The sequence below is a fragment of the Petaurus breviceps genome, unplaced genomic scaffold (genome assembly GCF_028583685.1).
Source record: "Petaurus breviceps papuanus isolate PSGF00001 unplaced genomic scaffold, PetGlider_PUasm1.0 90625, whole genome shotgun sequence".
In the NCBI taxonomy this organism is placed as follows: Eukaryota; Metazoa; Chordata; class Mammalia; order Diprotodontia; family Petauridae; genus Petaurus; species Petaurus breviceps.
Window position 1 is genome coordinate 2,892,858 of NW_027187289.1, and position 16,189 is coordinate 2,909,046.

At 39.9% G+C, this 16,189-nt stretch overlaps 1 protein-coding gene across 1 annotated transcript in view; it reads left to right on the top strand.

Annotated features, from left to right (window-relative positions):
• The window catches only part of UBAC2 (UBA domain containing 2), a 259,982-nt gene that overhangs the window by 214,353 nt on the left and 29,440 nt on the right, over positions 1–16,189 (top strand). The window lies entirely within an intron of this gene.

Below are 16,189 nucleotides of genomic sequence, written 5' to 3' on the forward strand. Positions count from 1 at the left end.
CTTCCTTCCTTCCTTCCTTCCTTCCTTCCTTCCTTCCTTCCTTCCTTTCTCCCTTCTCTTCTTCCCTTCCTCCTCTCTCTCTGTCCACGTAGAGAATCATACCCTTGGAATATGAATTTTGATCACTGAAACCTTGCAAGACATCTTGGGTTTTAAGAGCTAGATTTCTTTTTTAAGGACCATACCTTAAGTCTAAATCACTCTGGCTCACATTGATTGACCAACAGTAGGTCTTAGCCCAGGCCTCACTTGGTCATTGTTTAGGCTCTAATGGCTCAGAGTGAGCCATTGATTGCCGCTACATGGAAGAACCTGTCCTGTGCAACCAGCCTAGTGCAGACTCCTAGGAGGCCCCATCTCCAGCTGTCCCACACCCCGCCTTACCAAAATAACCTTAAAGACAGCCTTGTACACTCCCCACAACTTTCCTTTTTAGATGCTCTCTATAGCTTTGTAGTTCAATTTTATTTTTAAACTTTTCTTTCAATTTGATTAAACTGTCTTATCAACAGAGTGATCTGAACAGGTAACGTTAAGTCTTTTATGACACCCTTTCTTTATCTCAGTAGGTAATTGTATAGATTCCAGATGTGGAACAAATTACGAATGTTTAGTTGATAAAAATCTGCACATTAAATGGGAACTGACTGAAAAACTTTTTCTCTGCAAGTGAAATGAAGATACATAAACTAAGCTTTTTATCTTAATAAGTGCCTATGTTCAGAAATTACTGTGATGCCTCCTTGCTTTTGTGCTATATAATACTGACCTTTTTGACAAAACTCAGAACCGGAAGATAGGAACAAATTCTATTCCCACTCTTAGAATAATACCTCATTGAGTGACCTTGAGAAAGTTATATTGTTCTTTTTGGTTTTTTTTCTGTTCTTTTTTTTCACCACAGGAAAGGTGAATATGAGCTAGTTTCATGAGATTTTATTAATTTGTTGTTATCACTGAGAAAACATGAATGAGGTTGGAGGCATAAGTCTTAACATTGGTACAGTTTTTAATAAGGAAATGTCAGAAAAACATTCCCAAAACTGTCTTGCTCCCCTAGCACAGTACATCTTTGTGGTCCTGCAGGGTACCATTCTGAGTAAAGAGAAGATTCCCCACCCTCTCACAAGGGTGACTGTACGCTTCTCAGCCAATGATTTTTATCTGTCTTCTCTAGAACATCTGTGAGAACCATAGAATTTAGGAAGCTCATCTCAAAGGTCAGTACAGATGAGAACTTGATAGCATGACACTATGTGCAACAAATTTTAGCAAGCAGACTGACTTTTGACCTTAGGAAGAATTCAGTAGGAGAGCACCAGTGGTTTCCCTCCTCTCTTGGAATGTGAATTAGGCTAGTTTTCCCCCCCACCCCCAATGGCAACAAAGCTTTCTTTGGTTCTTGATTGGCCCAGGCTACTAAGGTTCAAGCTGCTACATCCCCTGATAGCTTTCTAGTGGTCTTTGACAAATCTCTGACCAGGTCCTGGTCACCTAAGGTCTTGAAAAGACCCACCCATATGGAGTTGAAGTCAACATCCGGAAGCCATGGGAATCACTACACCCTGCTTTGCTGATCAGACTGTCTTCCATAAGGAGGTGAGGGGGCCATGTTTATCTTTGAACTGCTACTGTGTCCTTGTGGTAGAGTAGCCTTTTATTTGTTAGGGCTAAGTAGACTTCCCTTTTTTAATTGTTGAATGAAGTGTGAATGTCTCGTTTCATTCCAGCAACAAATAGGGACTAGTCTGAGTCAGATCTAACCATTGCGATGTCTATAGTCCCAATTCCTTTGTCTGTAAAATGAGGGGATAAGTCTAAGTTATGGATGTGAAACTTATTTTTCGTAACAGCACTCCCTATAAGTTTACTCTCCACCCCCAGTCACACTCATGGGCACAATTCCCAGGGGACAACTGCCTCCAGGTTCAGGATACTTTGTGAGTTCAAGCTCCCATAGTCAACCAGTTGGTACAGTTAGCTTAAATCAAAGACATTTACTGAGATGGCATTGTAAAACATAAAAACAATAGCTATAAGACATCTCCTCTAATAAATACACCTTGGGCACATACTTACCCTATCAGAGAGGCACACACATAAGGAGTACAAACAGCCCAGCTAGCTAGGACTTGTCCTTTTCCATCTTATAGTGTCCTCATGCTGTTCCCCCTCTGCACAGCATCTCTTCTGGGCAGATTGCTCAGCTGTTCTTTCCTGGTCTGTACCTCTCAATGGCCAGAGTTAGCACTCTTTCTACAAACAAAACCCCTTTGGCCTTGTACCCTGACTGACTTGACCAGTTTCCTTTTGGGTGTGGTATCTTTTACTAGGCAAGCCTTCCACTTCATGGCTTATGGGGGCGGGGAAGAGGGAGCTGGGAGGGAAGAGGAAGAAAAAAGAGAACCACCAGTCCCTACTCCTCAAGAGACAAAGAATGACACTCTCTCAAAGACTGGATCGCTTTTTCATAGCTAGCTCTTTTTACCTCCAGGGCACAGACTTTTCAAAGCTTCCTCTTGCTTCAGTTGAATTACTAGAGAGTGTCTTTCTTTTTATAGAGCCATCAGAGGTGTGGCTATTCCTTCAGTCAGCCAGTGGCTAGCCACCCTCTACTTCATTGAGCTTAACTGAAAAAATTTCTGTACATCTTTTAAAAGGGTACAGAGTGTAGAGATTTCTTTATACTTTATTTAGGACCTTAACACCTAGTTTTCTCTGTTACCTTCCATAATTTCATTCACTAGCCTGGGGAGAATCATTTGATGAAGGTTGTCCTAATCAATTCACAATCCCCATTCCCTTTTTGTAAAATCCTTCCCCCAAAAAGGTCCCAACCTTAGATGATTCTAAGATCTTTTGAAAGTCTAATGTTTTATGATTCTGTGAACTGACTACAAGACCTATAAACTTGCTCTATCAGTCTGCCTTTGTGTCTAACAACACTAGTCAGAAAAATTTCTTACAGTGATTTTCTATAAGTAAGAAAATTTGTGTGTGGGGGGAAGAGAGGTTCTTTTATACTCATAGTAGGTAAATCTCTTAAGGAGTATATATATTTTTAATAGAGCTATTTAGAAGCATATATATGAAGCAGACTCATTTATACAAGTCTGGGGCTTGCTTTTCACTCTCCTAGCACCTGTGGTTGGAATCTCCCCCAATGCAGAATAAAGTTGTGGCATTGAACAGGAAAGGGGGAACAGGATATTGGCAACAGGACCTGGTGATTGTTTCCTCACCCTGTTGCTGCCCAGTCTCCATTTTTTCCCCATTGTTACAGACAAAAATTGAGGCCAGTGGTCAATCTGTTCAAAAATACATTGTTTTTTTTTCTATTTCACGAAGAGTATTAATGGCTAAATTAAATTTAAAAGCTTTAGACTTCATTAGGATAATTTTATAGGTAACATTACCAGTTATTTCATTAATGATTTTCAACACTGTGTAATTACATGATTCTGTTGTGTGACATTCATTTGTTCAATCTCCCCACTTCCTTAAAGGGAAGTGTTTCTGCTACTACTGTGATGCCTGATACCTTTGGAACTCTACACATAACTGCATGTAGTACATACAGTTTGGCACATAATGAATTTTGATTGATCTCTCTATGTATTTTATGCTATCTGGTTTCAAGGTTTTGTTTGTGGGGTTTCTTTTTTAAACTCCATTTCTAGTCAGGTTTTACATGGACTACTTTAAAAAGTAAGTAAAAAGGTAGCACAGTAGATAGAGCATCCTTCATGGAATCAGGGAGATTCATCTTCCTGAGTTTAAAACCTGGCCTTAGACATTATTAGCTGTGTGACCCTGGGCAAGTCACCTAACCCTGTTTGCATCAGTTTCCTCATCTATAAAACGAACTGGAGAAGGAAATGGCAAGCCACTCCAATGTCTTTGCCAAGAAAACTCTAAATGGGGTCATGAAGTGAAACATGACTGAAAACAACTGCGCAAAAATCAAAACATTTAACCCTGCCTTATCAACTTCAGTATATTAGTGAAGGGTTTAACCTTTAAGTTGAATAAAAGTACGCTTCTTCTTGACGTCACTGTACTGTGAGCAGCTGAATGACTGGTAGGAGTACATATTTCTGTATTTTTACATGCTCAGTCCCTAAGAACCAAGAGCATAAGGATGTCTTTTTTTTTTTTTTTCAAAAAAAGAGAAAAATCTGACTTTTTCTGTCCTATGATATGGTTCAGGACAATTATTTTAATCTTTCTGAAACATTGTTTTTATCAGTGCATTTGTGTGCTCAGGAATCTAGAGTGCTTTCTGATTTTATTAATTCTTTAGTAGAACATACGTTTATTAAACACTCACTAGAATCATAGGTCAGTTAGACAAAACCTTGGAGGTCAGGTAGCCCAATTACTCCTCAAAGCAAAGAAAGCCTTGTCTGCATGCTAACAAGTGGTCATCAGACTTCTATTTGAAGCCTTCAGAGGACAACTTACTACATACTATAACTTTTCTTTGAGACACCTCTCTCTCTCATTGTTTCTATAAACTGAGCCCAAATATTCCTTTTGTCTGATTTCCCCTGACTTAAACAACTGCTGTTTCTGATTGTACCACCTGGGACCACGTCTTCATTCCTAACTATGCAGCTCTCCACAGGACTTTTGTCTCCTGTGCCATGAAACCTCCTCACCATGGAAGTCTATTCCACCCTTGGACTCTCTGCCCCTGTGACCTCTCCTTCTGACTGACTAGTTCCTTTTTTTCTAGGAGTTGGCCCAGGATGACCATGTCTTTATTCCTTTTCTAGCCTACACTCATTACTCTTATTTAAATTTTTTTTCTCAATTACATGTGAACAAAATTTAAAAAAACTTTTTTTTTTATTTTGAGCTCCAAATCCTCTCAATCCCTCCCTTCCCTAGCCCTCCCTTGAGAAAACAAGCAGTTTGATAAAGGTTATACATGTGCAGTCATGCAAAGCATTTTCATATTAGCTATGCTGCAAAAGAAAACACAGACCAAAAAAATCCCCAATAATAATAAAGTAAAAAGAAAATTATGCTTCAGTCTGCATTCAGACTTCATCAGTTCTTTCTCTGGAGGTAAATGGCTTTTTTCATCATAAGTCCTTTGGGATTTTCTTGGATCATTGTTATTGCTGAGAATAGCTAAGTTATTCACAGTTGATCATCATACAGTATTGCTGTTACTGTGCACAATATTCTCCTGTTTCTTCTCATTTCACTTTTCACCAGTTCAAGTAAATCTTCCCAGGTTTTTCTGAAAGCATCCTGCTTGTCATTTCTTCTAATACAGTAGTATTCCGTCACAGTCATACCACAGCTTGTTCAGCCATTCCCTGTTGATGGGCATCCCCTCAATTTTCCAGTTGTTTGCCACTGCCATAAATATAGTTGTACAATAGGTCCTTTTCCTTTTTCTTTGATCTCTTTGGGGTACAGACCCAGTAGTGACATTGCTGGGTCAAAGGGTATGCACAGTTTTATAACCCTTTGGGCATTTGCACTCATTATTCCCCACAGGACTTTCTCTACCTTCATTCGCCATGCCCTTCCCTCCCTTTCAGCTCCCTTTTATGTGTTTTCTCTCATTGGGATGTAGGCTCCTTTAGCCTACTGACTGTCTTTCTTTCTGCCTATATTTATATCCCCAGCACTTAGCACAATGCCTAGCACATAGTAAATACTTATTAAATGTTTGTTGTTATTGCCGTTAAGACAGTTTTGGTTCCTTTTCCTAATGACAGGCCTTCAAATTTTGGAAGAAAGCGATCATTTGACAACATTTATTAAGTGTCTACTATGTGAAAGGCCGTTGTATCTTGTACTGGTGAAACAAAGATGAAAAAATAAAATAGTCCTTCCCTTCAGAGAATCTGTAGTTTAATAAAGAGAACTATGTCGTAACACGTGAGTCTTATATAAGGCGGAATAGAGTGTCTTCAGAATCTTTTTCTGTTAGATTGTTTCTTCCATCCTCTTAAGGAAGAACAGTTTATCCTCTCTGTTAAGTCTGGGAGTAAAGAAACCCTTTTACTTCACCTTTACCAGGGAAACAGATCTGAATTGGCTAAAGATATAGTCTGATTGCCTCTGAAAAAACCCAGCAGTCTTGTCAGCTTACTGAGAGTTGTCTCCTCTCCTCCGTACCTGCTGCAGTTGAAGTCCTTAGTTCTCTAATTGTTCCAGCTCTGACTTCTCCATGCTCTGATCGCTCTCACCACTGAATGCTTCCACATATTGTCCGTTGTTTGTTCCATAGGCTCTGTCCCTGAAGATGCCCACGCCCACAGTTCTCCAAGTCAGTGGTCTTCAAAATGAAAGGCTATCGTCTTCCCCAGGAGAAGGGCTAGGCTTGGCCTGACCTCAGAGGGAGTGTGGCATCTGCCATTTGCAGACTGTAGACCAGCCTCGCTACGATTGATAGCCAGTCATAGGACTTACTTCCAGCACAACCTTACCTAACTTTTGCCCCAGCGTTGTGCCCCTTTGGTCTGCTATGCAAACTTCCAGTTCCCTCGTTGAGCCTTCCGTCACCTCTCAGGACAGTTATGTCCTAAATTATCCAAAGCTGTTGGGCAGACTCTCACTATTGGAAAAATTCTACCCCCATCCTCTCTCCCTCAGATCACCTTATAAGATAATTAGTCATTAGTAATACACGTATATAATATATGAACAAGTAAATATACACAAATTAGAAATGCATGCTTAAAAGTTTTAAGTGATAGGTGAACCACCAAAAAGAAAAATTGGAGACCACTGCTTTCAGGGGGAAGCCAGTTCATGCCATAGATAGTGTTGGACTTGAAGTCAGGAAGACTTGAGTTCAAATTCTACTTCTTACACTTACTAGCTGTGTGATCCTGAGCAAGTTACTTAGCTTCTCTGTCTTGGTTTCCTCATTTGTAAAATGGGAGTAGTAACAGCAGCCACATTACAAGGATGTTTTGAGTATCAAATGAGCTAGCATGTAAAGCACTTTGTAAGCCTTTAATTATTAGTATGCTTACTAGATATTTGGCATTACTTTATCCGAGTGCTAGAGTTCAGTAATTAGCAGACTCCTGTCATTGCAGTGGTTCTTAAACCTTTTGTGTCATCGACCCTTCTGGAAGTTTGGTGAAGCCTATCCCCCCTTCTTGGAATAATGTTTTTAAATAATTGAAGTAAATGCTAAGTTTTAGTGAGATATTAGTGAAAAATTAGGGAAAATTAGTGAAAAAAGGTATAATTTTTCTCCAATCCAAGTGCACAGATCCCGTGGAATCTATCCATAGGACCTTTAGGAAATCTGTAAACTCCATTTAAAAACCCTCATCCTCATATAAGAAGGACCTATAATTAATCAAAAAGTATTTCTTGAGCACCTGCTAAGTTATAGGCACTGTGCTAAGCACTGGTGATACAAAGAAAAGCAAAAATGTGGGCCTTGCCTTTAAGGAGCCCACATTCCAATGGGGGAGACAGAAATAGACAGCTGTGTACAGACCAGATGTGTTCGAGGGAATCTGAGAGGGAAGGCATAGGGCAGGGCTGGGATGGGACCCCGGATTCAGGCTGATCCGAAGCAAGCCAGGGAAGCCAGAGGGCAGAGGTGGGCATCGGTGATGTCTTGACTTGTGAGTGAATTTGGGAGAGAATTCCAGGCATAGAGGAAAGCAACTGAAAATACAGTCAGGAGATAGAGTGTCCTGTGAAAGTAAAAGGAAGAAGGGCAGTGTTGAATTGTAGAATATGCAGAGGGGAGGAAAGCATAATATTGGAATGTTGGAAAGATAACAAGGGACTAGGTTGTGAAGCCAAAAAGGGGATTTTATCATTTATTCTGGAGGTAATAGGAAGCCGGTGGAGTTTATTGAGGGCAGAAGGGGTGACATGGCTAGACTCATTGCATCCTGAGTCATCTCCAGGCGTCCTGATGAATATCTGTCCACTGGACCCACACGGCTCTGGAGGAGAAAGTGAGGCTGGTGACCTTGTACAGCCCTCCCTCACTCAAATCAGAGTCAAGTGAAAGTCATGTCATCTCCCTGATGTCATGGCCCTCTTCAAAACCAGTGATGTCTCATATTTATAGAGCTCTTTGAGTTTTACAGACTGTTTTCCTCATAACAACACTGGAAGGTAGATATTGCTATCCCCATTTTATAGATGAACAAACCAAGGCTCAAAGAAATGAAATTACTTGCTCAAGGTTTCTTTGCTAGTAAATGGTAGAGCCAAGATTCACACCCAAATCCTTTGACTCCAAATTAAATGTTTTTTCTAATAAGCCACAGTTTCCATTCCTGTTTCCCACAAGTCCCTTACACAAACCTTCTCTGTTCCAGTCATCTGCCTCCTAACTGTGATAAGCATATACTATGCTTATTTTCAGTTTCCTGTTTTTGCTAAAACTCTTCACACTTCCTAGAATGCCTTCCTCTTTTTTTTCTGCCCTCTAAATCCTATTCAGCCTTCAAAACTCATCTCAAGTCTCAGTTGCTCTATGAAGCTCCCCTCAGGTATCCCAGCCCATATTGATCCCTCTCATCTTCTAACTGCAGTAGCATTTAAAACTTTGACTACATATTTTGTACTTAATTATGCTCTGTCTTATCTTCTTTGTTTCTTGTGTGTAAATCTTGGCCCCTGAGGTAGATTATAAATTCCCCATGGGCATGAGTCATATCTTACACTTCCATGTTTCCTCCTTAATACCTAGTAGTACTAGACACATAGCAAGCACTTAACATTGATTGATTGGTTGGTTGGTTGACAAAATGCCATGTGCTAGCTTACTATAAATGTTGTGTTTGACCTCAAAAGGCCTTTGAAATTTTCTGTATACCTTTTTCATGTTCCTTGTCAGCTTCTCTTTGGTCAGCTTTGTGGTTCACATACCGTACTAGAATTGGGATGCTTCTCAATTTGAAGTTTTATTTTCAAGGAGTTCAAATAGGCATGTTTTTCAAGAGTCCTTTATTTCATTAGAAAATTTCATGTCTAATTTAGACATCATGAAAATGACTGTTTAGAATCCTAAAAAGTATATTAAACATGCAAAACAAGCTTTCTGGTTGATCACTGTTTAAAATGCAAGTGGTTTCCTTTTTCCATTTTTTAAATATGTGGTTATTGCATTTAAAAAAGACAAAGTGAAGGAAATGTTTCCTGTTTGTGGAGACAGATGGCAAGTCCATATTAAACCCTGCAAAAAAGGAGAACGATGCCAAAAACATCTTAGAATTAGTATTTATAAAACTTTCTGCTTTTAAAGCATTTTCTTACTGTCACAAATGTAGTTAAGATTTTACATTATAAAATTTAAGGAGGCTGTTATCAACTCTCTAAAGGCATGCTTTTAAAAAAACTCTACCTTGACAATTTAATTACAAATAAACTTCCTCCTAATTTTTCAAGTGTGTGCTTTTCTAGCTATAAATAAATTGATTTTTTTTCAAACTTATAGAGGTGATATAAGGTAAGCAAGGAATTGTGCTACAATTGACTTTTAATTATCCTTAAACTGTCTAAAATTGATCATGGAGCATTTTTCTAAGAATTTTTTCCCACTTTTAGAGTATCCCACGATATATCCTCTCTCCTGGTCCAGACATGCTTGCTCTTGCTTGGGCTGAAAATACTTAGCACTTACTTTCTTTCTTCAGTAGATTAATGATGGTACAGATTGGTACAGATTCCAGTCCATCTTACCTTCTCATACATATGATTTTTGTTAGCATCTTTTTATAAAATTTTCAGAAGATCTGCCAATGCACAGGAGGCCTTCTCCTAGTCCTTTTAATATTTCGTGGATATATTAGTGTTCAGGCTGCCATTATTATGTGCTATTCCCGCTGTATGATCCATCTACCTCTTTCTCTGATCATACATGTTCCTAAAGGTGTCTTTTGTGCCATTTCTTGAAGGTATATCACCATTCACAGTATGCTAAAGCCTGTTTACACCAACTGTACATTTTTCCATGGACTGTTGGATTACCTGCAATTTTTATTCTTCAGGGATCATGGTATTCCAAGATTCATAGTTCTATAGCCTCACCAGGATATTATTGATGTTTTAAAATGGGGTTTAACTGCAGTGACCAGCTTGAGATCATTAAAAATGCTGCAGTTTCCCAAGTACCATCCAATCTGATCTCCTTTGGTTCAAAATTGGACTCAGTTATCTGTCTGTAGTCCCTTTCTAAAGTCTATATCCTGGAAAGTAGAGCCAAGATAGCAGAGCAGCAGGATGCAATACAGCCCTTCTTCACTCAAAACCCTGCCTCCCAATTCCAAAGAGATCCGGAATATATAGACCAGTTCCTAAAAGGGAAATTCAATAAAGTGCATCACCTGTCCAGCCCATATCTAGAGAGGGACAAAGAATAAGAGGCCTACAATCACTGGGGATGGGGTCTGGCCAGAAAGGAGCACACCTGTTAATAACAATACATTCTGGTACCCCAACCACCAAGACAAGAGGAAGTACAAGACTTTTAGTGGGATGCTACTGGGAGTAGGTAACTGGCAGCTTTGTCACTTACGAGCCAGTTCTGGGTCACAGATCCAGGGTGGACAGAAAAGACAGCCTATGCCCAGGAATAAGTGATCACAGCCTCTGGGCTATGTACCAAGTGAGGAACAAATTCAGATGAAAATAACAGCAGTGTGGCTCAGATTCCAGGCACAGAGTATAGGCTTAGTTCCAGTTTTTAGCCCATCTGAAGCCTGTAGAGGTATAATCAGGACAGTAACTCCAGAACAAAAAGGAGCCTACATTTCTGCCACTCAGAATCAGCAAACCCTCTTAGACAGCTGATAGTGGCTGAATCCAGCAACATTTTACTGTTGCTCAGACCCAAACCCATGTCCAGAAATTGGCAGGGTTCAAACTAGGAGTAATGATCAGACTTTGCCCTAGATCCTTTGGAAGCACTAAAGGCTGGCAGGTCCTCTGCCTCTGAGATACTGGAATAACACAACACTCAGTACCCCCCAAGAAAGCAGCAGCAAGACCATCCTCTGCCTTCCCTCCAGAAGGGCACAGAGCCAGGTCCTAATGTCAAATCCAGAATCAAGAAGTAAGGCTGGAAGAATGAGCAAACAGAAAAAGAATCCCACCATAAGACATTATTATGGTGACAGAGATGCTCAAGATACAAAACCAGAAGAAAAGAGTAACTCAAAAATGCCTACAAACAAAGCCTCAAAGAAAATGTAGGTTGGGCACATATTCAACTAGAATTCCTAGAAGAGATGAAACAAGAATTTTAAAAATACTTTAAAGTGCTTTTATAAATCAGATTAGATTACTGGAGGAGGAAAATAGAAAAGAAATGAGAGCTATGGAAGAAAGAATTGGAAAGGGAATTAACAGTTTGGTACAAAAAGGACAAAACCTTGCCCAGACCACAAATTCCCTGAAAATTACGATAAACTAAATAGAAGCCAATGACTCCATGAAACAAGAAATAGTAAAACAGTCAAAAGACTGAAAAACAGAAGAAACTATAAAGTATATCATGGTAAAAACAACTGATCTAAGAATAATTAGACCAACCCCATTAACAAAAAAAGAGTCTTAATAGACATATTTTTAAAAAAAATCTTAAAAGAAAACTGCCCAGATCTCTTTAGAACCAAAGGACAAAATGTAAATAGAAATAGTCTACTAGACACCTCCCAAAATGAAAATTCCAGAAAATATTATAGCCAATATTCAGAGCTTCCAGGTAAACACACACACACAAAGAGTTGGGCATAGAGATACATTTCACTCAACAAGGAAATAGGAAGAGAAGGGGGAATTATATGGAGGATAGATCAAGGATGGCATTAGTCCTAAACAAAACAAACTGTTAAGGATGTCCAAAAATATTTATAGCTCTTTTTGAGGGGACAAGAATGGGAATGTGGGTGGGGAAGGGGGCCATGGTGGGGAATTGGGGAATGACTAAACAAGTTTTGGGATGGAATATTGTTGTGATGTAAGAAATGATAAAAGGGGTAGTTTCAAAGAAACCTGGAAAGGTTTATGTGATTCAGTGCACTGAAGTAAAGAGAATCAGAAAAGCAATTTATACACAACTTTGAAAGCATGAGGATCAGCATAATGACCAACCACAATTCGAGAACACTGATGATGAAACATGCTACCTACCTCCTGATAGAAAGGTGGAGGACTCAGAATGCAGAATGAGGTGTATGTTTTTGGACATGGTCAGTATAGAAATAAAAATAAACATATATTCATATGTAAATATATATAAAAGAAAAAATATAAAAAGAAAAAATCTGTATTGATAAACTTATTCAGCGAGCTAAATTGTAGCTTCAGGCTCAATCTGAGCAATGTATCCTTTATCCACTTTGTTCTTCCAGTGTGTATTATTACATGAATCTTTTTTGAGTTACTATCATAAGAATATAGATTTAGATCCAGAAAAGTTCTTTGAAGTCATGTAGTCCAGTCCCTTCATTTTATAGATAAAGCCCAGAGAGATTACATGATTTTGCCCAGGGTCTCACAGGTTATATTAACAGAGCACCAATTCAAACCCAGATCCTCTGCCTCCAAATTGAAGGTCTTTTCCCCTGCACTAGATCTCTTTGAAGAGGCACTGTAATGTTCCATTGCTTAATGAAAACAGCAGAATATCATCACCCACAAACAAGTGTACCTATAGAATTTCTTTTCTCCATACTGTCAGCCCAAGATATCTTCCATATTGGTAGATGCTGCAGGGCTGAGAAAGGAAGACATAGACAAGCAGATATTCCTTCCCTACTTGATGCCTTTCCGAAAATGACTAGAAATGTGAGGGACGGATTGCATTTCTAAAAGGAATATGTAGGAATATCAAGAAGTAGGTAGAGAGTTGGTATAGTGTGGACTTGTTGGAAACCAACCTGAGGGCAGTATTAAAACGTTTAGAAAGGTCATGGTTGTACTGAATATGTTTTGGTGGTGTGTGAGCTCAGAGACTGGGTATCCATCTTGGTGTGCATTTTATTTTAAGAGTAGAGTAGGAGGGCACAGCCAGGTAGCACAGCGAGTAAGAGCACCGGCTCCAGTGTTGAGAAGACCTGGAGATCAAATCCCGGGCTCAGACACTTAGCACCCACCCAGAAACACCTGGCCTTATAACCTTGAGCAAGTTACTTAACCCCAATTGCTGAGGGGCGGCCAGGTGGCTCAGCGAGTAAGAGCACCGGCTCCAGTGTCGGAATGACCTGGATCAAATCCAGGCTCAGATACTCAGCACCACACCCAGCAATAACTGGCCGTGTAACCTTGAGCAAGTTACTTAACCCCAATTGCTTAGGGGCGGCCAGGTGGCTCAGTGAGTAAGAGCACCGGCTCCAGTGTCGGGATGACCTGGGGATTGAATCCCGGGCTCAGACACTTAGCACCCACCCAGAAATACCTGGCCGTGTAACCTTGAGCAAGTTACTTAACCCCGATTGCTTAAAAAAAAAAAAAAAGAGTAGAGTAGCAGTATATGGGGGCAGGCAGGGAATGTGGCGGTCCTTTTAAGGTTCCGCAGGAGCCGTATCTCAGTCAGCTTGGCGTTTAGTTAGTGATCTGCCACAATATAGCATTAGCGCAGTCAGGCTTTAGATTCAGATGGACTAGAGAAGATCTGGTCTCACAGTTTTTATCAACAATGACTGCTCTGCCCTGGAATGTTGGTGGGGGAACAAGCAACCAAACTACAAGTGCTGACCTAAGCAGATAACCATGTATATACCCACACATCAAAATGACCATAGGTTAGAGCCCATAGATTCTAAGTCTCCACCCATTCCCATATTCAACTGTTACACTGAAACACGCTTCTAAAGTATACAGTGCTTGGCCAAACATACCCCTCTGAATTTGTGCTGAAAAACATGCCTGAAACACATATTCATTGCAACTGCCACCTCTACACCAACCCTTTTCTCACTCTCTACTGTTAAACCAAAATGCGTATCAGGAACTGTGGGCTCCCAGCCTCCGCACTTGCTGTCATAGCCTTCTTCTTTGTTCTTAAGCCAAGACACATGCCCAGTGCACCTATTCACCACAACCACTGCCTTTCCTTCCACAATCTAGCACTCGCTGTGCCCAAAGTTAACTCTCAGCCACCACTAGCTTGCATACAAGACTCCTCAATCCTCCTTCCTACGGCCCCTATATATTTTATCACAGAATTGTCATTCCTTGCCCCTTCTTTCCAGCTATCCCCATGATGACATGTGAGGAGTCTTCACAAAAAAAATAACAACAACAAAACCTCTGTATCCATCTTTCCTCAACCTAATAACATCTCAATGTCCTGAAACTCCATGACGCTGGTAAATACATTCGTGAGCATATGTCTCCTTCTTACACTATTTGATGTAGATACACAGCAAATAATTGGGAAAGGTTAGCTCCTGAACAGCTCTGTCCTTAGTCTTGAATTCCACATGCAAAGAGCACATCTCGTTTGGGGAGAGCCTTTAAAGGCTACGTTTTGTTCTTGTAAATCAGACACGAATTTGTGACAAGCAAACATTTGACACAGCAGGCTCTCATATTCTCACTGCCTTTCAATCATGTAATGGTGAGGCTATAGGTTTATTGTAGAAAATTGCCTCCTAATTTTTACGTCCACCCTTTTCACCCTTTCATCACTGATATCGTCAATGATAATTCTCAAAAGGATTTTATAGTAATGAGCAAATATTGGTGACTTGTTGATGCCTTCTTGGTCTTCAAAAAAAGATAACAACAGTAATAATAGTACCATCCATGATGAGGTCCACTCTTTTAGAATCTTCCTTTCTTTAAGATCTCTGCATATCTAAAACCAAGTTTATCTTTCCTCCTAAGCCTTCCCCTCTTTCAAACGTCCCTGTTTTTTTGTTGAAGGTATCACCATCCTTATAGTATAATGTAATCTCAGCATTTTTTTCACTTTTCCTCACTCCACATATCTGATTGGTTGCCATATCTTGCCATTTCTTCCCTCACAACATCTCTCATCTCTGACCCTTTTCTCCACTCACATAGCTACCACTAAGTTCAGGCCCTCCTCACCTCCTAAGGTCCTCCTGCCTGAAGTCTCTTCCTACTCCAGTCCATCCTACACACCGCTGCCAAGATAATTTTCTTCACCTTAGATCTGACTGTGTGGCTCTCCTACTCAGACAGCTCCAGTGACTTCCAGCTGCCCTGTAGGATAACATCTGAACGACTATATTTAACTTTTAAAGATTTCCACAACCTGGCTCCAACTTATATTTCCAACCTCGTTGTTCATTATTCCTTGTCTCATGGCATATAGTCCAGTACAGCCAAATTGTCCCTGTCTGTGTTCCTCCCACACAGCACTCTAGACCCTGTCTCTGCCTTTGTCCCGGCCGTCCCCCATGCTTCTCATGCCCACTCCCCTTGTCTCCAGCTCACAGTCCTTCTCTTCCTTTAAAATGCAGCCCAGGTGCCATCTTGTGCATGAAGCCTTTCCTAATCTGCTCAACCACTAATGTCCCCTCTTAACTATTTTGTGTGTATACATATATATAAAATATTTTATTTTATATATTTTACATATTAATGTTACGTTTGGGCTGTATGTATTTACCTGTTACCTCCATTAGAATGTAAGCTCAGTGACAGTAGAGGTTTTTTTCATTTGGCACATTACCTGGCACTAGTAGGGGCTTAATAAATACTTGATTCATTATGAATTTGTTCATAAGTGATTTTAAAATTATGTCACCTCCAACTCAGATTTCTTCTGTGTATATTTGGTAAAGTTCATCTGCTCCTCCCAGCTGCCATTGTCACTTTTCATATCACTTGGACACTGTAATCATAGTACTTGAATACTGAGATATGGTGGAATAAAAGGTCCTGGTTTCATTGTCATTACTGGCAAGATTAGATCACTTATAAAAATGCCAGCAAATCTGCTTTGTTTTCCAAGTATTTGTTATCCTTTCAACTTCATTGATAGATGATCTAAGGATGATCTGGCTTACTGTATGGTCTCAAATCAGGCTCTTTACAAGCTCATTGTCACCTTAACAACTTTTCAGCGTCTAGCAAAGCAGTACTGCCTATAATCCATCATCAACCTATTCCATAATGTTTTGAAATGAATTTGTATTCCAAAACAGTGTTGGCTCTCATTTCCATTTGTTTAGCAAGATTAAGTGTTTATTAGCTGATTCGGTTT